Below are 24,467 nucleotides of genomic sequence, written 5' to 3' on the forward strand. Positions count from 1 at the left end.
TATATTAAGGGAGACAAAGAATAATTTAAAGCATTTGTGTTAACTCTATTCTAAAATAAATAAATAAGGTTGAGGACTGTTGGACATACTTGTCCTTATACATTTATAACTAATCATGTCTCTTTATTAAAATCCAGATTTTCTGCTCAGCAGGCTGAGAAAATCTAAATGTATGTTTCTGGACGATCAAAGACTTTACATATGTTTGTCTAATTGTCTTTTTGTATCTTTGCAATTATGTTTTGTCTCTAAAATACTTTCTGATTGCATTGTTTCATTAATGTATTTCGTGTTCACCACTGGCTTAAAAACAGCTTCTAAAATTTGAGGGTCTTTTGTGGACACTGTAAATAAAATATAAAATAATATATATTATATATATATATATTTATATATATATATATATATATATATATATATATATATATATATATGTATATATATATATATATATTCCAAACACAAACAGCCAAGTGACCAAGACCGAGTGTCGGTTGAAACGCATTAGTGGTGGTCTATGGTGTTCATCTGCACAAAATAAATCCTTGAAACAACATACCCTGCTGGAGTGCGGTGTTTTCCTTGTGATGAGGAACCTTTGGTGAAAAAAAAATATATATATATTATTTTTTTACGGAGTTTTATATTTATTTTATTTATTTGTGCCATTTATAGAGCGCACTGTAACCCTGCGGGCATCCATTGTTAAGAAGCTACTATTCACAGACATCGCCATGTGTTCAGCTCTTCAGAGGCAGCCCACTCCCTCCAGACAACCAAGCCCCTACTATGCACAGCCTTCACCCTGTTGACAATTCCTCATGGAGAGTCCACTCCTCCAGACACCAAATCTAATTATGTTGGTAAGCCCCTCCTACGCATAGTCATCGCCCTGTGTCCAGCTCTTCACTCGGAGCCCTCTCCTTCCAGAGATCCAATCCCCATTAGGTGGTGAAGCCTCTACTACACACAGCCTTCGACTTGTGCACAGCTCTTCCCAGAAAGCCCATCCTTCTAGAGACCCAAGCTCAATTAGATGGCTAACCCACTACTATGCGCAGCCTTAGCCCTGTGAACAGCTCTACGGGGTGAGGCCACTTCCCCCTGACACCCAAGCTCCAGGATTGGGCCAGCTGCTAGTTGTAGAAACGAAGATGACGCGGTATGGGGGGTAAATAAGATTTATTTCCTTAAAACTGCCCCCGTGCATCATGGTGGTGAAGTCTCCCGGTTCTAATGATCGTTGGAACCGTTGGAGTCACCAGGGAACCTGGGGAATAGAATGTTGAACGTGGGGGGAACCAATGGGGTGAGTGGAACAACAAAGGTGCTCTCGCGCAGGAGAGCAAGGAGACTCATGATGTCACGCGCCAGTGAAGGCTCGGGACATCATGCTTAGATACAACACATCTTCCTGTCTAAAATGTTTAACAAGGGGCGGTTAGTCACATACAAAATCATCTAAACGTTTGGGTTTGTGGATGATTCTACCAAACCTTCCCATGCGCCTTTGGGTTTCTGACACAGCTTCAGAATCTGAATGTGGATCGCTGATGGTTCTACCAAACCTACCACTTACACCCCGATTGTCATGCGCAACTTCAGTATCAGAATGAGAGTCACCCACATCACTCTGATCATGCGAGAGAGCGTGCGAACTGACTATGTCACTCTGGTCTGGTGTGCTGCAATCAGTGGCCTCGGCCATGGGTGAAAAACCACTATTCTGAACACCATCATTTCTAGTACATGCATTATATTCACAAAACTTTGAACTGTGTCCCTTTTCTGGTTCATCATAAACAACCCACAAATCTTTGCCACCACCATCAGTCTGACCTTGACTTGACCATTCATTTCTGTCTCTTTTGGATTGATATGTCTCTTTTCCCACTGAGGGGTATTTGGCCAACCTGTTCATATGCCACACTTTACCATCACTACATTTGGCAGCGTTATTATACAGTTTTCGGATATGAAGGGGAGTGGTGAATCTGCTTTCTCCCTTCTTCACTTTCCTTTCTAACCGAACTTTGACAAGATCTCCGATCTTGAATGAATTGTCTTTGACACCGTGTTTAGTATCATACCATTCTTTAAAACACATCTTTGCCTTCTGGATGTTGCTCCTTATGGTTTCAGGTGACCACTCATACTGTTTGGAAGTGGACATCCATCCTAAATCTCTGCTTAAGGGTTGTCTACTCCGCATAAGTTCAAATGGAGATTTGGAGGTACTGGTACAAGGAGTGATTCGGTATGCCCAAACTAGTTTGAAAATTTCTTCCCACTTAAGGTTGTTGTTCCTGGATAATTGTATGTTTCCTTTTAAAACACGGTTGAACCGTTCCATTAAACCATTACCCTCTGGGTGATAAAGCGAAGTGGTGTGATGGGTGATGCAATTTCTTTCCAGGAACAATTTGAAGGCATCAGAGGTGAATTGAGGCCCATTATTGGTTAGCACATGCTTGGGAAGGCCTTCGCATAAGAAGAGTTTTTCAAGAAATGAAATGACGACAGAGCTTTCAACACTGTGGACAATCTCAATAATAGGCCATTTGGAAAAGTGATCAATCACAACCAGGATGTACTTGATTTCCCCATTGTGACCTTCAATGGGACCGGTTATGTCCAGACCAATTTTTTCCCAAGGCATGCTTGGAGATGGTAGTGGGGATAGAGGAACCTTAGCAGTTTTGAGGCTCTTATCTGAATCATTGCAACGTATGCAGTCTCTTATCATGACCTCAATCGGTTTGTCAATACCGGGCCACCAGTAGCTGTTTCTGACTCTGTGCTTGGTTTTGGAGATACCCGGTTCTAATGATCGTTGGAACCGTTGGAGTCACCAGGGAACCTGGGGAATAGAATGTGGAACGTGGGGGGAACCAATGGGGTGAGTGGAACAACAAAGGTGCTCTCGCGCAGGAGATCAAGGAGACGCGTGATGTCACGCGCCAGTGAAGGCTTGTGACATCATGCTTAGATACAACACTAGTACGCACAGCCTTCTCCCTTTGCACAATTCTTCACAGAGAGCCCACTCCCTTTAGACACCCAAACTCTATTAGGTGGCCAAGCTCCTACTACGCCCAACTAGCTTGTGATACCCAAACCCCATTAGATAGCATAACACCTACAATACACAGCACTTGCCTTGTGCACAACTCTTCAGGGAGACCCACACCCTATAGATAGACAAGCCTGTTAGTTTGCCAGGCCCCTAATACGTACAGCCTTTGCCCTGTGAACAGCTCTTCATGGTGAGCCCGCTACTTCTACACACCCAAACCCCATTAGATGACCAAGCATGTTGCAAAAACATACGTATTAGCAGTAAAAAAGTTATAGAAGATTTGCTCTAGATGTACCTTACTAAGTGCATTTAAGAATATAGCAAACGGTTATGCTCATTGGATAATGGTGTCAGTGATATCACATATGTCCCAAAACATAGATTTCCCACTTGCAAGAGATACAGGGAAAAAAAACGCTGAAATGAGTTGCACCAAATTTTGCAGAAAGTTTCAATTTTACTCAAAGTGTTGTTTTTATAATTATTTGGTGTAAATCTATTTAGAAATTTTTGAGTAATTTACATTTAAACAGGTGCTTGGGACGAGTATGAGTTTAAAGATTTCATTATATCTAGACTATTGGTTGCCCGATGTGTTCTGATTGACCGCTTCAAAAGGGACTAGTCAATCCGGAATGGCTGGCCACAACTTGACCAATATGTATTGGCAGCCATTACGGGAATCATAGGCATGTTCCCTGTGACCTGAAAATGAAATAAGAAAAAATACAAGATGGCAAAGTGAGCACACCCTGACCACATGGGGTATATGGAGGGGAACCAAAGGAACCCTCCCTTGATTGGCTGGTCATATTATCGATAACATGTTGTGGTAGCCATTACAAGAGTCGGGGACATGGTCCTCATTGAAATGCATTGTAGTGAATTCTCGGCATTGAGGGTCACGAATAGGAGCAAATATAATGGTTGATAACAGATGTTAGTGACAATATAGATCAATTGTTGGTGGTGCCATAATCATTTTAGAAATTGTGTGTTCTAGGTTAGTTTTACCCTGTGAAGAATGCTGACCATCTGTTGCGATTTTATGAATTATATTTGGGGGAAAAAAATAATTTTCTCTAATGATTTTCTCATAGAGGTTTCAATAGGTGCTCCAGAAACTAAAATGAGAGCACATTTTCTATAAGTTCACACTATCTTCATCAGCCATGTGAGAACAAAAGTCTGCTATTCTGAGAAAAACGGATATCAGACATTTCAATGTAAATAAACAATAAAAGCCAGTACATCTTGTTTTCTTTTCCATCTCCACTAGCAATATTCTAAGTTGACATTCACATTTTTCTTTCACAATCAGAATCCTGTGCTGTCTATGACCTTTTTCAAGAACCAACACTGCCATCTACTGGCTGCTAATAATGTCAACTTTATGTTAGAATATGTATTTCTTGAATGGGAAATAGTGTAATGTTATTAATTACAAAACATAATTCTTACATTGTTTCAAATGGAATTCTTAAAAAATGTATTTAGTAAATTTAAGTACTAACATTTAAAATTAGTTACCACTCTTTGCCCTTATACATCTTTAAAGACCCCATCCTAAAATGCTGATTTTCTTTATAAACTTAAAAAAGTAAAAAGATTCTACATTTAAATTTCTAAAATTAAATAAAAAAAATATATTTATTGAAATTAATTTACTTCCCACCCTTTGACCCATATCAGTTGAAAAATCCAGTCCTAAATGGAATGTCATTTGAATAAAGATAAAGAAGAACTACTATTTTAAAAGTCGTTTTTTTTTAATATAGATTTCTTTCTGCCTGTTGGCGCTGTATAGCTTAAACCATGTCCTTGAGCACACACTCCGATACCAACCCCAATTACAGGTAATTCAAAACACAATCATTATTCGTTGTATACTTTATTTTTTGTCTTCTTTAGCCAGACAACACGTGTTTCGTCGTGTAGGGAATCCGAATAACCTACAACTTCTTCAGGGCTAAAAAATGCAATTAGCAAAATAATTCTAATTGCAGTCTGCTCAGAATTCACAGCCCAACTGCACCTGTGACATTGTGCTGTGTCAAGTAACAACTCCTGGTGCACACATGTGAAAACCCATGCTAACATAGTTATACAAATTACTTCGTCATTGTTATATGAACCACCCCATTTAAACACTTCCAGTCATTTAAAATTATCAATGTAATTTGTATAAGCATGTTACCGAGCACAATGTCGCAGGTGCAGTTGAGCTGTGATTTGTAAGCACACTGCAATGAGAATTGTGTTGTTAATTGTATTTTTTTGCCCTGAATAAGTCGTGGGTTATTCCCTACTAAAGGAAACACGCGTTAGCTTGCTGAAGAAGACAGAAAATAAAGAATACAACGAATATTGATTGTGTTTTAAATTACCTGAAATTGTGGTTGTTATTGGAGTGTGTGCTCATGGACATGGTTTACATTTTGATAGGGTTCATTTTTGCAGGGTGATTCCCTCTTCCTTTGTGCATGTAACTAATCGATAGGTGTATTGCCTAAGCACAATAAAGGCAAGCGTCAATTTTTCCCTCTACATGCATTCACCTCTTACTATTAATGCCTTTATATAACTGTTTAATCTCAAACCAAAAATGAACAAAATTCACATAACCTTAATAATATTCTAATTTCCACCCCAAATAAGAATGTAAACATATATCTGTATAAACTCAGATTTACAATGCATTGAAAAAAATATGATATAAATGTTAGACAGTTAGGTTGTCCTTGAATAAGTACATTGCATTCAATTCTTTAATATAGCAGAGAACAACAGTGACAGTAATCATGTGACATGTTGCAATGTCACATTCAAAATGGAAGAAAAGCACAGGGCTGTCTTCAGTTAGCATAAGCTCAGTCTCTCACATGTTAAACACTACAATTTAAAAATGACAGATCCCACAACACCTGCAGCAGTCTATCAGCAAACTCCCTAGTAATGCTCTATTACTTACAGGTAATCTTCATTACTCCGGGTCCCGTTGTCCTCGTCCCATTCATTGACAATGTGGAGATAACCATCTCCCGACACAAAAAAAGACCAGAGGAATGATGGGACCCTAAAACTGCCCTTTCCACCGGGAGTACATAAGCAGTACTTACCCAGCATCCCGCCTGTACAACAAAGCCCACACAGGAAGGCCGGCCGCCCAGGAGGGAGGGAGGGGCGTATGAATGGGACGAGGACAACGGGACCCGGAGTAATGAAGATTACTGGTAAGTAATAGAGCATTACCCCCAGGTCCCTAAGTCCTCATCCCATTCATTGACAATGCGGAGAATACCAAAGCAGAAAACACAGCCTTCTGAATCCCCAAGCGCACCCAGGAACCACACCAAACGCAGCGACCCAAGGGAGCACAGAAAGAGGGACCCACAGGAAGCAACCGGCCAGCAACCCAGAACAGGACAGCACGGACACAAACAAGGACCGGAAACAACTAAGAAAAAGACAGAAGGCCAGAGCCACAATAAGGAGGCAGCCAATCAGAGAAACCGGAGACAGAGCAACCAGGCCCAAACCCCCAAAAAGACAGAGCCAAGGGAAGCCACCGGAGAAGGCCGATCACCCCAGAACCACCAGGAAGGCCGCACAGACATAGAGCAAACCCTGGCTGCCCCGGTAGGCAAAAGAAAGAAGCCAAGGCCGGGCAACTGGGCACATGCACAAGCACCCAGCCAACAAGGAAAGAGCCACAGCAAGAGCCCAGGAGCAGCAGAAACCCCATGAGGACAAAGCCTCACAGGGAAGAAGGCAGCAAAATGCACTAGGACCTGACACAAAACCCCAGAGCAGCGGGGGCAGAGGAGGCCAAACCCAGAAACAATAGCAGACCAAACAACAAAGAGGCCAGCAAAAACCGCAAACCCAACAAAGGGAACCGAACAGGCACAGCCAGGTCGGGGACAGGTCCAACCCCCAGGCACAAGCCGAACCAAAGGGCAGGGAGGCCGCAGAGGCCACAGCCAAAGCGGAACCCGGAGAAAGCAGAGAAGCCAGAGGCAAAAGCAGCACCAGACGCCGGACAACCAGCCCCAGAGTGGGCAAGACAACACCAACCAACCCCACCCCAACAGGGGAGGAGGGTGTATTGCTTTGCCCACTTGCATAATCTGAACTTACGCACACCACTTACTTACACAGAAACTCCAACACTCCTATGGAGGTAAAATGAGCTTTATTAATATTGTAGACAAAGGCAAGAAATCACTGAAGCTAGTAAATTCTTAAGCATCGAGTGAAAGGCAATAAACAGTGAATACACCACTATATATTTTATATATGTATATATGTATATATATATATATATATATATATATATATATATATATATATATATATATATATACTGTAAATACAGGTATATAAACAGTTAATGTACAAAGCACCTCACCAGATGTGTCACCAGAGTCTTATGTTTACATCTCCCTTTTTTGCGAATTTCACACATAATTTAATACCCAAACAATTATGCAATTGATTGTGGTTGGTGCGAAGAAGATATGGTTGGTTATATATTTTTTTAAAGAACTCACTATGAGGCTTTAAAAAAAAATGTTTTTACCATAGTTTATGCTTATTTATATGTATTATAAAAAATGTTGATAATATTTATTGATGAACATTCATCATATATAGCATAATTTTAAAGGGATGATGATTTGACTCTGTTGACAATCAGGAAATTACTGAGTATGTTTTTCATGTTTATGCCTATGACGTGGTAACCTTTGCACTTGCACTGTCACTTTAAATTTGGGAAGCACTCCACATGCGCGTCATGTGATCAAGGGCACTGTGTTGCCCAAAATCCGTCATGGTGGTGGTGCAGGGCATTATTACAGAATTAAATAGCATCACACCAAATCTGGGTCTGCGTCCATTGTTTTTGGAGTAAAACAGTGTCACGAAACAGAGTGCGCAGCATATAGATAGATAGATAGATAGATAGATAGATAGATAGATAGATAGATAGATAGATAGATAGATAGATAGATAGATAGATATAGTGTGGTGTATTCACTGTTTATTGCCTTTCACTCGGTGCCTAAGAATTTACTAGCTTCAGTGACTTATTGCCTTTGTCTACAATAGTAATAAAGCTCATTTTACCTCGAGAGGAGTGTTGGAGTTTCTGTGTAAGTAAATGGTGTGCGTACGTTCAGATTACGCAAGTGGGCAAAGCAATACATTTTGGCGTAGTCGGTGGCAGGATTCGTAAACTACGCGAGGAGTAACTTGTTTAAAAAGACGAAAGGTAGTTTTGGTTCTTTGGCACCGAGTGCAGTCCCTTTAGCCCCCATGCAAATTCCTGGATGGGAGGCGACGCCATACTCTGCACTGGCGCATGAGTATTCTAAAAGCTCAGGGTTAAGTGAGAGCTGGTTTGACTGTTGGGCCAAGCAATGCCAGAAGGTGTTTTACATTGTTTACAGAAGGTTCCTGTGGAGAAAGGTAAAGAATTATATACAGTGGGCCGCAGAGGTTGGGCTCTGTTGCATGCCTACCATTTTTGACAAATGTTTATCTCTGCAGCGGGAACAGTTGAGCTTAGAAAAACAACTTATTGAAGCTAAGAATATTTCTACGATGCTTTCCTGTCAGAATAAGTTATTACAAGATAAGTTAGAAACATATCAAACTATAGCAGAACGGGCTGCAGTCTGTGTCGCTGATTATAGATACAGGAAAAGGAAGGGGCAAGTGAGCAAGAGGAAAGTCCATTTAGCGATTGCCAAAGCAGGCATAGGTTTTGATCCATCTACCTGGGACTCTAATATCCCGGAATCATAAGAGTTCTCCTCAGAAGGAGAGCAGCCCTTACAGAGAGTGAGAGACAGGAGGAGGAGGGAAAAAATAGTAACAGAGTGGAAGCACAGCCCATTCTAAGATGGAAATTTCAAATCGCTCCAGGGAACCCAGATGGAGTTATGTTAAATAGTCTGGAGGATTTCTCTCAGCTGGAAATCAGTGATCTTTTAGTGAGGTTTAGATAAAAGCCTGGCGAGACGCTATTAGCTTGGATAGTGCGCCTCTATGAACAAGGCGCTTCTGGGGTCATGTTACATGATGAGGACCTTGTGCCTTATCACAATTAAGTCTTATGCTTTTTCCCATGCATTCTATCACACGTATACGCTCTTCTAGAGCTGCTGTTCAATTACCTGAGGATTGTGACTCCAATATTGACTTGCTTTCTAGAACAGAGTACACTAGTTTGGCTATTTCCATTGAGGAGTGCCAGGACTGTCCGTTTATAATGCAAGAACTTTTGCTAAGCTTGCCTGTTTAATTGGGAAAAATCTCAAACATACTTCTGCTGCTTTAACTGAATTATTATGAGATGTTCAAGGAACAAGAAAAGCTGTTTAGCAGAATAGGGCAGCTGTGGACTATTTGTTGTTAAAACACAACCACCGTTACGAGGACTTGGAGGAACTCAGTCTTGCAGTGGACGCACTCGCGGGTAAGCATGGGCGAATTTTGCGAATCTGACGTTCGCGAATTTGCGTATTTGCGAACTCGCAATCCGCAAAATCCGCGAATTCTCGCGAATTTGCGGATTTTTATTTTTTGGGGGTTCGCAAGCGTTTTTGCCAGTTCACGAGTGTTTTGTACCAGTTGGCAATTGCGAACTTACTTGTCGGCTCGCAACGGTCGCGACTATGTTGTTTCTACGTCTGGTTCATCATCACAGGTTCCCAGCACCCTCTGTTTCACCACTGCCACCCTCTGTTTCACCCATGCCACCCTCTGGTACATCAATGCCACCCTCTGGTTCATCATCACTGTAGATTATGGGGGGGGAAAGCAAGCACACCTGCCCTGCTTCAACTGACATAAATTAATTTGGGGTTGGTTTATTAATGTGTCACTGTTTTAAAATTCCAGTCTGGCACCTGCTTCCTTATCTGTAATTTGCTTTATGTTGCAATGCAATTTTTTTTCCAGGACCTTTGTGGCCTACTTGTAGCTATTCTATGAGCCTGCTGTGAGGGTCAGAGCAGGGTCATACAATTGTTGCAACTAGCAACTGAACTCTGGAGGGGCCCCAGTCAGGAAGCACTACAGGGAATGGTTACTAATGATGAGTTTGAACTGTTGCACCTGCTGATTGCTTTCAGTTTTGCAAAACTCGTTTTTCTGCAATTTTTGCGGGAGATCGAATTCGGAAGCCGCGAATTCGTGCGAATATGCGATTTGTTTTTTTGCGGCGTGTTAGTTCGAAAGGTTTTGTGCGTTTTAGCGAGCCGCTTGTAGCGCAACAGCGCGAAGTTACCCTTGCGGTCGTTCACGGGCGCGGCCATCTTGTTTGCATGACGTATTTCCGTTTCCGGGCGCAATGTGTAATCTCGCAAAGTGTGCGGCTCGCTAGTACAATTTCGCGTGTGATCCCGAGGAAAATCTCGAGCGAACTTACCCACGCGGTCGTGAACGGGCACGGCAATCTTGTTTCTCATTCATTGCTATGGTTCTGGGCATGCTTTTTGTATCCTCTTTAACTCTCTGCCATCCTTTGCTTGTTTGAAGTTTTTTTTAATCTATTTTACTTATTATCTATCCCTCTATTTTTCTAGCCCTATATTTTTGTGTTTCCTGCTACTTTTGGTTAATTTTAAACTACTTTTTTAAACTCTTTTCTTTTCTTCTCTTCCCTATTCTATTTTCTTTATTATTTAGCTTCCTTTCTGCCCAGACAATGGTAAAGGGAGCCGGGAAGCATCCCAAGAAGGGGAAGGGTCCCGCACCCCATGCCCGGGTCCCGTGCGGGCGTTTGAGGGGGGAGCAGGTCGCACCCCGGGAGATCTTCAGCCCGGAGGAGGTGGCGGCACTAATTTTTTATGTTCAGTGCCGCCTCCCCAAGACCATCACGGCAGGCGGCAAGATCGGTAGCGGGTACGGGATCCGGGAGCGCCGGAAGCGGTGGGAGAAGGTGTGCCGGGCCATGTACCACCACTCTCGGGTCCGGCGCACTTACAACCAGGCCACCCACCGCTGGACGGATGTCCTGGACCGTGAACGCGATCTGCTCAACCTGCTTGGCCTTGAGATCCCCGGGCTTGGTGAGTAGTAGGAGCTATTTCTTTACTACTCTGTTTTCTCCTGCTCTGTGTGTTATTATATTGCAAATTTTTGTTTTTTACCAAGAGCAATAATGCTGCTGATTACATTGTAGGTAAATTATATTTCAAAATCTTCTGTGCATTTCAGGTGCACCTCTCCTTCTCAGTAGTGTTGCTACTATGCTTATTTGTTTTCGATTTTGTGTTCATTTCATTGGCCTGTGAAATTATGTATGAGTGTAGTTTAAAGAACTGCGTAATGCTAGACACTAAGGTTCAGATTTTTAATTACCGGCGCATCCCTGCAAAGTAGCAGGGATGCGCCAGTAATTGTGCGCCACGCCACCACCACCCATGGTGCGCCGTATTTACAATGCAGGCGCAGGGTTTGAGTCACGCATCATTGTCCTTAAAGTGACTGATTGAAATCTTGTAGATTTCCCTCAGCCACTTTTAGGATGCGTTCCTGCGCAGGAACGCCCTCCCTTGCGCCGGAATGCCCCCTGATGGCGCAGGGCTTTACAACGTGTTGCATCTCCCATATGCGTCACGTTGTTAATATACGCCGCACCATTGCGCCTCTTTTGTTCTGCCGCTGAGTCACAAAAGTCACGCAACAATGGAGCAAAAGAGCCGCAAGGGGCTTCTAAATCAGCCCCTACAGACTCAAGTCCAGACCTTCCTTTGTACACATGGCGATAAGAAGAAATAGTGGTGGTGGATTGATAGTTTGAGTATTTTAATGACTGGTTAATGTAGTAGGAAAATTTAGTGTTGTCGCTGATCTGCAATCACGATGGACTTTGTCTGTCACTTCGCGTGCTGCGGACTGCTGCCTGCCAATCCTAGGCAAACCTTTTTAGTACTTTGTTTAGTGAGTTACATAAGAACTTTCCAAGTCGACGGTCCGCAAATCAAGCAATACTAATAACGTAGTAGACGACATGAGATCGGTCAATATATCCCGTGGAATAGTGGTCTATTTGCTATTTCGCCAAAATATTTTGTTATTGTTCTTTTGAAATGTTTGATTTGGTTGACAAATATCATCCATGTTTTCTGGTCTTTCTTTCTTTCAAGTTGTACATCAGCTCCCCCCAGGGGCAAGAGGACACAGGAGGAGGAGGAGGGTGCTGTTGAACAGGATGCAGGCCAGTATCGGGCAGGCGAGGGCTCCTTTGCTGGCCCCAGTAAGTTTTAATTTTAATATAGAGTACCTATTTTTTCCTAGCGTTCCTCGTGTTAAAAATAAAAAGCAAGCATTCATCAGTTGTGCCAAAAAGTGCAGCAAGACAACAGCCTTCCCTGGAAAAAGGGACATTTTTACTTTAGAGTAGACAGTCACAAATTATTACATTGTATTCTGTTTTTTTCACATTTCTTTATTCCTCCTAGACCAAATATTATATAGGAGTGAGTGGTGTATTCTAACATTCTTAAATGTACTTTGTAGGTGGAACATCCGGTGGCGGGGCCAGCTCGGAGGTGGTGGTATTGGAGGAGGGGAACAACTCTGGGGAGGAGACGGTGCAAGTGCCGGACGACACCAATGTGCCTGTGAGGGTTAACACGGTGGTGGCGGGCAGAGGTAAGCTAATATATTCCTTTCTTATTGAGTTTGAAGACTGCAGAGTGTGCTTTCTGCACGGGTGTATTATATATCAACCAGGTAGTAGCCTCCTCTAAATGTACTTCGACTTAGCTGTGAAGTTTTTGGCGAGAAGAATCCCAACCAGATCTGAGATGAACTTGATGGATGGGATGAACGAAAAGCGAAAGAAGGGTGTAAGTAAGTGTGGAAGGACGAGAAATTTAATGATGAATGATATGTGTTTGCTTGGTCCCAGAGGTGGCTGGGAAGGAAAGAATATGGTATGGTGCATGGCTGGGTGAATGATGAAGCAAGGATGGGTGGAAGGAGAACAGCCTGGGTGGGTGAAACAGAAACTGTATGTGTGCATATACTTTGAATGGATGGATGCCTGGATCATGGTACTATCTGACTCTTAGATAGCATATGTGTATCTAGAGAGAGTAGACGGTCACTGGATGAACTAAGTGTTACTTTGAAGAGCATGTAACACCGCACCCGCACGTCCGTTCCAGTGTAGGAAAGGCAAGGAAAAGAAGTTGTAATTTTGTCCAAATACTACCATGAATAGTAGCAGTAGTTTGTATTGCAACTGCAAGCACAGCATGTATCCGGTTATTACGGTGGACACTCCCTACCTCTCTTAATAACTTTAGTTTAGTAGTAGTACGTCATTCATGTGTGGGTGTATCACTGTTCACTCAATAATAAGCAAAGCACCTAAAGTTATCCCATATGTAATCAAATGCATCCCATGTGAAGTGATAGATAATCAGATTATTTAGCTTCTTCATTTTCCTTTTCTAGTACTCATTTGCACTGTAGGGTGAAAGCTAAATTAATTAAGCAGTAGCCCTTTTAACAGAGTATTCTCAGTGCCACCCGTAATAGAAAAGTAAGAGCTTCACCACCTGCATGTACTGGACCGGTACAGTAACGCAAGTCTGTCTCACTCATCATGGTGTGCGTCTGTTTTTCTCGGGTGCAAGTTCACTGCGCTGGCATTATGCCAGCTTGCATAAGATAACGTACCAATTTTCCTAAACAAGAGAGAAGAAGAAGAATAAGACTGGTGTACTGTCATAGTCGACTGTAATAGAAGTCCATAGTGCTCGTAGAATTTGTTCCTTAAACTCCCACTAATGTTAGAGCAAGGATGAAGAAGTGGGAGGTTAGATAGATACTGTCCTCAATAGTTATGTACTGTGCTTTCAATTTGCTACTTGTACTGTGACACAACTTTCTGCTCAATCATGTTGTGTTAATCTTAAGGAACATTGGTTACAGACTATGTCTTTCTTTCTTCATATAGTTGCTCCTTCCAAATCAAACAGACCATCAAGGAGGGAGCTGGCTCGAATGGCCCGGCAACGGAGGCTGGATGCCACTGTCGCCGAATATCGGCAGCTGGTGGCCCTGGAGGAGGAGGACACGCAGTCTACCGGTACAACAACAACATCCACTGGGACAGCTGCATCCTCCTCCGTGCCCCCATGGGCTGGCAGCCAGCGCAGTGCTCCAGCGGTACGGAGCCGGGCTACCAAAGCCAACCGCCACCGCCGAGCAGCAAAGACAGCAGCTGCCCCCCACAGGAGTTGCAAGGCATGCCAGCGCCGCTTATGCCTCAGAGTGTCCTACCTGGAGCAGGAGGTCCTAACCTATAAGAACTTGGTGGAGGGCCTCCGCTTCGACCATGCCACCCTCCGCAAGGAGTATGATGCCCTGGCTGCTAAAGTCAACAGCACCCTGCAGTAGTGTCCCTTGCCCCTTTTTTAGAGACTTTTGGGGGGTGGGAATTGGGAGTTGGGTTGTTTTTGGGACTTTTGAAGGACAATCGTTTGTTTAGGGAGGGTCTTGCAGGAGATTATTTTGTTAGGGCTACAAAAATATACTTTTTGAAACTTTATCTGGCCATACCTGTTTTTTACTGCTTTTGAGTCTGGTGGGTGTGGGTTTAACAGTAAGTTTGTTTTCCTGAAGAGTCCTAGGACTTTAGTAGTACTACCGTCAATCTCTCGTCTCTCCTAATACTCCATTATACTACCTCCCACCAAATGCTTATCTTACCTGTAATTTGTGTTTGAAAGTAGGGCTAGGCCCAGGGCTGGCTCCACGGGAAATGGCGATTAAGGTTGGCAATCCTGGGCGGATGAAATGTCCTCCTCATTACGCTGGTACTAGTGGTGTGACACAGTGGCAGTTGCATGCCTATGGAAAAAAAGAAAATGAAACCTGGTTTGTCCTTACTATAGCATTACAACGGTACGATAGACAATATAGCAGGTGACAGTACACTAGAACAGTGCCACAATGTAGCCTAACAAATGGTAAAGTATTGAAAGTATAACTTGTACTTGTGTTGGATTTCTTTGACATTGGCTACTACTACAAGAAATAGTACTGAAGCTAAGTAAGTCTAGAATATATCCTCGGATTCCTTCACCAGCCTGTTGCTATGACCTTATCCTCCCCAGCTAGTGTGTGGAATTATTGATGTCATTTAGTCACACATCAAGCAAAACCACACAGCCCGGGGGAAGAGGGTTAGGGTTTGGAAAAAGGATGGGAATGGGGGTTTCTTTTTGGGTAGGTTTTGTTGAGAGAAGAAAAAAAAAGCACAGCATGTACAAACAATAATTGAAGATAAAGAAATCTTTGGGTACAAAGCTAACCATAAATCTTTTAAGTGACATAAAGGAAGTGCATGCACTACTGCATGCATTGTTACTGAAAAGTAAGTAATACTTTAATGCGACAGTACAGGGCTGCAGCGTTTTCACTTGCCTATCTCTGCACTCATAGAAACACTTCTTACATTAAATTAGGTTTAAAAAACTAGCCGAAGTAAAACCTATAGAATGGCTGTAGGGATCAATTTAGAAGCAGAGAGAGTTCCAAGAAATGCAGTCACACTCATAGAAGAAAACAATGGATATTGTATCTGTATGGTGTTGTAGTTGTCATGTTGAATTTGGTAAGTAAGTTGCATGCAGCAAACAATTCCTCTTATTAGCGGCACTCCTCCATTCCAGCTGACGCTTCGTCCATCAATGTTGGTGAGTAGAAGACACCCTGTCCACTGCCTGCTTGGCGGATGCTGAATTGCGGGTCGCTAATGTGAAGCCTGACTCCATCCTTTTTTCCCCATTGCACAGACTGAAACCCGGCCTGTAATTATTGAACGAAAAACAGGAAGTGATATTACAACACCATTGATAAATAAATATAAGGTATGTACGCTGTGTAGTGCAAAAAGTCACACTTTGATTTTCCTAATAGACAGTACAATATTTTTGAAAGTGCGTACTCTGTCTGAGTCACCTTTTGAAGGATAAATAAGTATGGGCAAATTAATTTAGTGGATCTTTCCCCTCAAGCTAGGTGTACTGTAAACTGTGTTTTAGAACAACATTAGACCTTCCCAGCAGTGCTCCCACCCAGACCCTTACTAGAGCAAGTCGCAAAAATGTAGAAGACCCCCAATCAGATCTCAAAAAACGAGGCCTAGCAGAAAACTGGTGACAAAACGTACTTTGAAAGTAAAAGTAGGCCCAAATACCCCCTTACCCACCGTGGATTGTATTCAAACCACTTGCAAGCAAGCAAAAGTATCCATAGCCAGCATCGCTCCAAGACTCAAACCCCCCCCCACCCAAACACATGCAATAGAAATACTGCTAACCCTAACGAGCCCTAAGTTAAGAATAGTGGCAAAGGCTTTCTTTAACTATGCCAAATCCCCCCTTTCCCACCATGGATTTTCTTCAAATGACTTGCAACCAAAATTACACATTCTCACGAGTGCTCTAAGACCCCAGAACTCAGTTGCAAAAATCTAGAACACCCCGAAACACATGCAATCCTGCTGCTAGGGCTAACCCTAACGAACCCTAAGTTACAAAAAGTGCCAAAAGGCTTTTCCTCATGGATTTTGTCCAAACCACTTCTATCCGGTATTAGACCTTCCCAGGAATGCCCCAAGACCCGCCAACCCACCCGCAAAAAAGCACAACACCCCCAAACAGCCAAAAAGGAAAATCTCATACTTACAATATTTCTCGGCCTTCGGTCCAAACGCGCTGTGCAGCTAGGTCATAACTTCCGTGTTCCACCACGGATTTCCTGAAAAGCAAATGCAATCAAGATTAGACTGTCCCAGCAGTGCTCCCAGACCCCAAAACTCACCCACAAACACCCGGAACCCCCCAAAGAGCACCTCAAAGGCAAGCAAGTCAGCAAAAACGCAAAAATAATTCTGCCTCCGATTTGGTCCAAACCACTTTTATCCGGTATTAGAGCTTCCCAGCAATGGCCCCAGAGCCGTCAACCCAGGCGAAAACTAGTAGAAGACCCCCAAACAGCCAAAAAGCAAAAGTACAAAAATGGGGACAATCATTTTCTTGCCAATATACAAAATCACTCCGCGCGCGCTTTGCAGCTAGGCCCCAACTCCCCTCTGCCACCATGGATTTGCTTCAAACCTCTTGCAAACTAAAGTATTCATAGCCAGCAGTGCTCCCGGACCCCGAAACCCACCCACAAACACCAGGAAGCCCCCCAAACAGGCCCCCGTAAACGTAACATTGAGCAAAATGTCAGAAATAGCAAAAAAAAAATTCTGAATGGATTTTGTCCAAACCACTTCTATCCCGTATTAGACCTTCCCAGGAATGCCCCAAGACCCGCCAACCCACCCGCAAAAAAGCACAACACCCCCAAACAGCCAAAAAGGAAAATCTCATACTTACAATATTTCTCGGCCTTCGGTCCAAACGCGCTGTGCAGCTAGGTCATAACTCCCGCTTTCCACCACGGATTTCCTGAAAAGCAAATGCAATCAAGATTAGACTGTCCCAGCAGTGCTCCCAGACCCCAAAACTCACCCAAAAACACCGGAACCCCCCAAAGAGCACCTCGAAGGCAAGCAAGTCATCAAAAACGCAAAAAAAATTCCGCCTCCGATTTGGTCCAAACCACTTTTATCCGGTATTAGAGCTTCCCAGCAATGGCCCCAGAGCCGACAACTCACCCGCAAAGAAGTAGAACACCCCCACAAGTGCTGAGTCTTTCTTCATTGGGCGTAATCCAGCCCTCTGCTTTGAGGGAAATAGGAGTCTGGAGGAGGAGTATAGAGGAGCATGTTCTTCTGAACTTGTGAACCTGAGGAATGCAGACTGCGGCACCTTCAAATCAATAAGCAAACAAGTGAAGACAGTTCTGCTGATGGGCTTGTTTTTGTGATTAGGTGATTAACGTTTGAATTAAATCAACTGTGCAAAACAAAGAAAGACAGACACACAGGAATAAAAGTGAATAAGGACGAAAAAGAAAGTTATTGATTCATTGTCTCATTTTCAGGGCTCGGTGTCAGGGAATAAGAAGAAGAGTTCGTCATCATACTCTGCGAATTCAGGCAGGGTGAGGTCAGTGTCACCGAACAGAGAACAAATTCCCTCATCTACGTTTCTGTCCTCCTCGTCTTCATGCGGCGTGCTTTCTCGTACTTTGTAATCTGGTGGTATGAGGTGCTGATTCATCTTGATCATTGTTAACCTCTCCACATTTTTGGGCGAGAGGCGGCTCCGTTTGGGAGTTACAATGCCACCAGCAGCACTGAAAACACGTTCAGAAGACACACTTAAGAGTGGGCAAGACAAGTAGTTTATAGCCAGGTTGGAGAGCTGTGGCCACAATTCTTTTTTCCCATGCCAATACGCCAATGGGTCAGCATTAACATAGACCTCTGTTGAGTCATTCAGATAGTCCTGCACCATCGACTCAAGGTCCTCCAAGGTTCCTCCTTTTTGCTTACTTTTTGCTATGACCTTTTGAGAACCAAACCTAAGCCAAGTTAGCCAATCCTCTTCTGCATCCAATGTTACTGTTGTGTCTGGTGCAGATGATCCAGTTGCTGGTGTCTTTAACGGCTGAGAGGTCACTTGTGCCACAGCCACAGGTGCAGAAGTGGATTGTTTTGACTGGGGATGGCCTGCTGATCCTGATGCTGATGTACTGCCTTTTCCTTCAATGAGCTGCCGTTCTCTTTCAAACCTCTTGGCTGACAAGGCTAGCCAACGTTTGTAATTTGTAACATCTTCATCAGCAAAAGGAAAGAATGCTCGGCCTGCCAGCGCCTTTTTGTAGCGTGGATCCAGAATAGTAGCACAAATGTAATGCTGTTCTGAGTGGATCATTTTAAGACGTTCATCACCACGTAGGCGCTCTAATAATTTCTCCGCCAAAACAAAAGGGTCTTGGTTTTTTTCATCTTTTTGAAACACAGAAGACACCGCCTTCAGTTGGTGCTCCAGCATGCACAACAATGGGATAGCTTTTCCCAAATTACAGTCCTCCTTGCTGACTGCACGCGTGAAGACCTCAAAAGGACGAAGCATGTCTGTCAGGCTTTTAACTAGGTCCTATTGCGCTGCATCTATCCTCAGGTCCTTCTGAGCTGTACCCTGTGTTAAGAAATAGTGATTGAGTACCGTATACTGCTCAAACAGACGCTCAAGCATGTAGATGGTTGAGTTCCAACGTGTTGGCACCTCCTGGATGAGTGCTTTCACTGGCATTCGACGTTCATGTAGCAGGCTCCTCAGATGCTTCCGGGCCTTAAAAGAATGGCTGAAATGTTTGCACATTCTTCGGCAGGTGGCCACTAGCTCGCACGCTGGACTGTCTTCATCACTCAAGAATTTTTTAACAACCAGGTTTATACAGTGCGCCAAACACGGCACTCTGAAATAGTCACCCAGCTCCATGGCCTTAACTACATTGGCGCCATTATCTGTGGAAACATAACCAATCTGGCGTTTTTTGGGGGACAGCCAGTGAAAGACCTTTGTGTTAAACTCATCCAAAATGTTTTGTGCTGTGTGACGTTTCTCCAGGCCAAACATGGCTAGTGTTGCATGTTTCCGAGCAGCTTTAAAAACTTGGTCCTGGTCAACACCTGCGTTTAGCTTTGCTTTAACCCCTGAAAAAGAGACCCAGTGTGCAGTGATGCACATGTAATTAGCGCCTGCGCCACTGGTCCACATGTCTGTTGTCAGATGTATAGTGTGAACAGCACTCTTCTGCAAAGCTGCCCCAATCACCTCCAGCACATCTTCATGTAGTGCTGGAACCGCAACTCTGGCAAAATAGAACCGGCTAGGAACCTTCCATTTAGGGCAGAGCGCTGCCACTAATTCTAGAAAACCAACCCCTTCTACAAAAGAAAAAGGGAGAAGGTCCAGAGCTAGCATTTTAGCCAGCTTAGTGTTATACAGACGCGTCCGTGGGTGGTTGCTTTCATATGGCGCTTCTGTAAACAACATGGTTCTAATGTTACCCTGGACCAAGCATTTACGGGATGATGATGATGGCTTCTTCGACCCAGTTACGCTCGCTGATGAACTTTTTCGCATTGGTGTCTCACTCTCTCCCACACTCTTAGTGTGGCTCACATGGGGTGTGCTGCTGACAGGGGTACTGGGTGTAAGTGAAGTGTTTGACACGTCTTCTTCCTCCTCGTCATCATCAGATGAAACATCAACGTTTTCTTGACTTGCAATTCGGGCTTCCTTGATCGCCTTTAGGTGCGCAAACCATTGGACAGCGTGCTGTCTCTTAAGATGACCTCTCTGGCCTCCGGTACCATAGTTGGTACCAAACTTACCACAACTAACTGCAAGCTTACAAATGCTACAAATGGCGAAGTTTTCCCTTTTTGGGCAAACACTAAAGAAGTCCCAAGCTGGGGACTTGAATTGTCTGTGGGGGCCAGAGGAGGCGGCGATACTGGTGGTGGTGGTCATGCTGCTAATGCCAGATGAAGTGGAGGATGTGGATTGCCGAACTTTAGTACGTTGTGCACTTTTACCACCACTAATTGAGGTCGAGGTGGATGGAGGTCCCTTCTGGCAAGGAAGAAATATGGAAGCGGTACGTGTTGGTGTACTAGTTAACTCCAATGATTGTTGTGTTTCCATTGCCTCCTCGTCGACAACATCATCATCACGCTCAGCAGCTTCTCGGGCTAGGGTCAAAATGTCTGTTTGCTGCATGCCCGCTGGGGCTGCAGTGACCTTTATGATGACTGGGTCGTCGTCGTGAGAGTCTTCATCAGCAGCAGTATCCGCCACTTCTTGTTGAGCCTCATCACACTCCATAACTATGAGACTTTGGACGAGCTTCCTTTTACGCTTAACTACCTTTGTCAGATCATGGTGTGCCTCACTCTCAGACGGCAGTGGTGCTGGTACCCAATTTTGATCTGTATCATCAGAAGGAGGTGTGCTTGAAGAAGATGTAGACACCACCCTTGATCTCTTCCTTGCTAGGGGTGTGGAAGACAATGAATGATCATCAGGAGGAATGGCTTCCTGAAATGATACCTCGCCTTGATTGTCGATTTCATGATGTGCCCCTACTTTGGGAGGAACAACTATTGTGGGCACTTGTGACCCTCCATGCACCTCTGCTTCCACATCTCCTTGCGCTGCCTCTCCTTCCACTTGTACTTGGGCTTGTACTTGCACATGTGGTTGTTGTTGCGGCTGTGGTTGTTCAACACTCGTCAGATGAGTTACAAAAACCTGTGTTGATTGAGGGACATTGCTGCTACTTTCTTGCGATGAGCCAACATCACTGGTCGATGGTGATTGAACAACTAGACTAAGTGCCTCTGCAGCACTCAAGGGCTTGGACTTAAGTTGGCGTGGTGGTGGTGGTGGCACTGAGCCCAATGGAGCGGGGGTGCTGCTCCCAGCTTGGTCCCCAGTAGATCCCGCTGCTGCTGCAGGCGTACTTTTTTTTTTACTCCCAAAAAATGTGGCGGCGGCACACCAGTCTCCTTGGTAACTTGCTTCTTCTGCTCCTTACTGGCAACTTTCTTGCTAGAGGAGCTACGGGGAAATTTTTTGGGGGCCATCTTCTTCAGAGCAGGTCAGAACAGCAGGCCGCAGTTGTACGAGTTGCAGAGTTGTCTGTGGCCAGACGTGACGTCGCGTGACGTTATGCTGCACACACACACCGCTGCAGGACTTCTTCCAGGCACTGGTGGTTCTCTTGAGTCTTGTGCACCTAAAAGCAATGGAAGACAGAGGAACATAAGTTCAGTTATACACCCCAAAAAAACGAAAATCACAGAAAAATCAGCACAATCCCAAGACATCCAGGCCCTCCATGATGTTTAAATTCAAGACACCCCACAGAAAGACTAGGCCCATGCACCACTCACTACCCCTGGGCATAAAGGTTGAAAGCTAGGCAAAATGGTTGCAGACCTAAGAACACTGCCTGCATTGAAAATGGCCCCCTGCCTCCCAGCACATGGCCAGGGCCTGCCTGTAGCAGCACTCAAAATGGCCCCCACCCACATGGCCTGTCCCCATGAACACTCCAAAAAATCGAAAAACACAGAAAAATCAGCACAATCCCAAGCCATCCAGGCCCTCCATGATGTTTAAATTCAAGACACCCCACAGAAAGACTAGGCCCATGCATCACTCACTACCCCTGGGCATAAAGGTTGAAAGCTAGGCAAAATGGTTGCAGACCTAAGAACACTGCCTGCATTCCAAATGGCCCCCTGCCTCCCAGCACATGGCCAGGGCCTGCCTGTAGCAGCACTCAAAATGGCCCCCACCCACATGGCCTATCCCTATGAACACCCCAAAAAATTGAAAAGCACAGAAAAATCAGCACAATCCCATGCCATCCATGCCCTCCATGATGTATAAATTCAAGACACCCCACAGAAAGACTAGGCTCATGCACCACTCACTACCCCTGGTGAAAAGGCCACAACAACAGCCCAAAAAAATGAAAATCACAGAAAAATCAGCACAATCCCAAGCCATCCAGGCCCTCCATGATGTTTAAATGCAAGACACCCCACAGAAAGACTAGGCCCATGCATCACTCACTACCCCTGGGAATAAAGGTTGAAAGCTAGGCAAAATGGTTGCAGACCTAAGAACACTGCCTGCATTCAAAATGGCCCCCTGCCTCCCAGCACACGGCCAGGGCCTGCCTGTAGCAGCACTCAAAATGGCCCCCACCCACATGGCCTGTCCCCATGAACACCCCAAAAAATCGAAAAACACAGAAAATTCAGCACAATCCCATGCCATCCATGCCCTCCATGATGTATACATTCAAGACACCCCACAGAAAGACTAGGCTCATGCACCACTCACTACCCCTGGTGAAAAGGCCACAACAACAGCCCAAAAAAACAAAAATCACAGAAAAATCAGCACAATCCCAAGCCATCCAGGCCCTCCATGATGTTTAAATTCAAGACACCCCACAGAAAGACTAGGCCCATGCATCACTCACTACCCCTGGGCATGAAGGTTGAAAGCTAGGCAAAATGGTTGCAGACCTAAGAACACTGCCTGCATTCCAAATGGCCCCCTGCCTCCCAGCACATGGCCAGGGCCTGCCTGTAGCAGCACTCAAAATGGCCCCCACCCACATGGCCTATCCCTATGAACACCCCAAAAAATTGAAAAACACAGAAAAATCAGCACAATCCCATGCCATCCATGCCCTCCATGATGTATAAATTCAAGACACCCCACAGAAAGACTAGGCTCATGCACCACTCACTACCCCTGGTGAAAAGGCCACAACAACAGCTCAAAAAAATGAAAATCACAGAAAAATCAGCACAATCCCAAGCCATCCAGGCCCTCCATGATGTTTAAATGCAAGACACCCCACAGAAAGACTAGGCCCATGCATCACTCACTACCCCTGGGAATAAAGGTTGAAAGCTAGGCAAAATGGTTGCAGACCTAAGAACACTGCCTGCATTCAAAATGGCCCCCTGCCTCCCAGCACATGGCCAGGGCCTGCCTGTAGCAGCACTCAAAATGGCCCCCACCCACATGGCCTGTCCCCATGAACACCCCAAAAAATCGAAAAACACAGAAAATTCAGCACAATCCCATGCCATCCATGCCCTCCATGATGTATACATTCAAGACACCCCACAGAAAGACTAGGCTCATGCACCACTCACTACCCCTGGTGAAAAGGCCACAACAACAGCCCAAAAAAACAAAAATCACAGAAAAATCAGCACAATCCCAAGCCATCCAGGCCCTCCATGATGTTTAAATTCAAGACACCCCACATAAAGACTAGGCCCATGCATCACTCACTACCCCTGGGCATGAAGGTTGAAAGCTAGGCAAAATGGTTGCAGACCTAAGAACACTGCCTGCATTCAAAATGCCCCCCTGCCTCCCAGCACATGGTCAGGGCCTGCCTGTAGCAGCACTCAAAATGGCCCCCACCCACATGGCCTGTCCCTATGAACACCCCAAAAAATCGAAAAAAACACAGAAAAATCAGCACAATCCCATGCCATCCATGCCCTCCATGATGTATAAATTCAAGACACCCCACAGAAAGACTAGGCTCATGCACCACTCACTACCCCTGGTGAAAAGGCCACAACAACAGCCCAAAAAAACGAAAATCACAGAAAAATCAGCACAATCCCAAGCCATCCTGGCCCTCCATGATGTTCAAATTCAAGACACCCCACAGAAAGACTAGGCCCATGCATCACTCGCTAACCCTGGGCATAAAGGTTGAAAGCTAGGCAAAATGGTTGCAGACCTAAGAACACTGCCTACATTCAAAATGGCCCCCTGCCTCCCAGCACATGGCCAGGGCCTGCCTGTAGCAGCACTCAAAATGGCCCCCACCCACA

This window comes from Lissotriton vulgaris, chromosome 5 (genome assembly GCF_964263255.1).
Source record: "Lissotriton vulgaris chromosome 5, aLisVul1.2, whole genome shotgun sequence".
Taxonomy (NCBI): Eukaryota; Metazoa; Chordata; class Amphibia; order Caudata; family Salamandridae; genus Lissotriton; species Lissotriton vulgaris.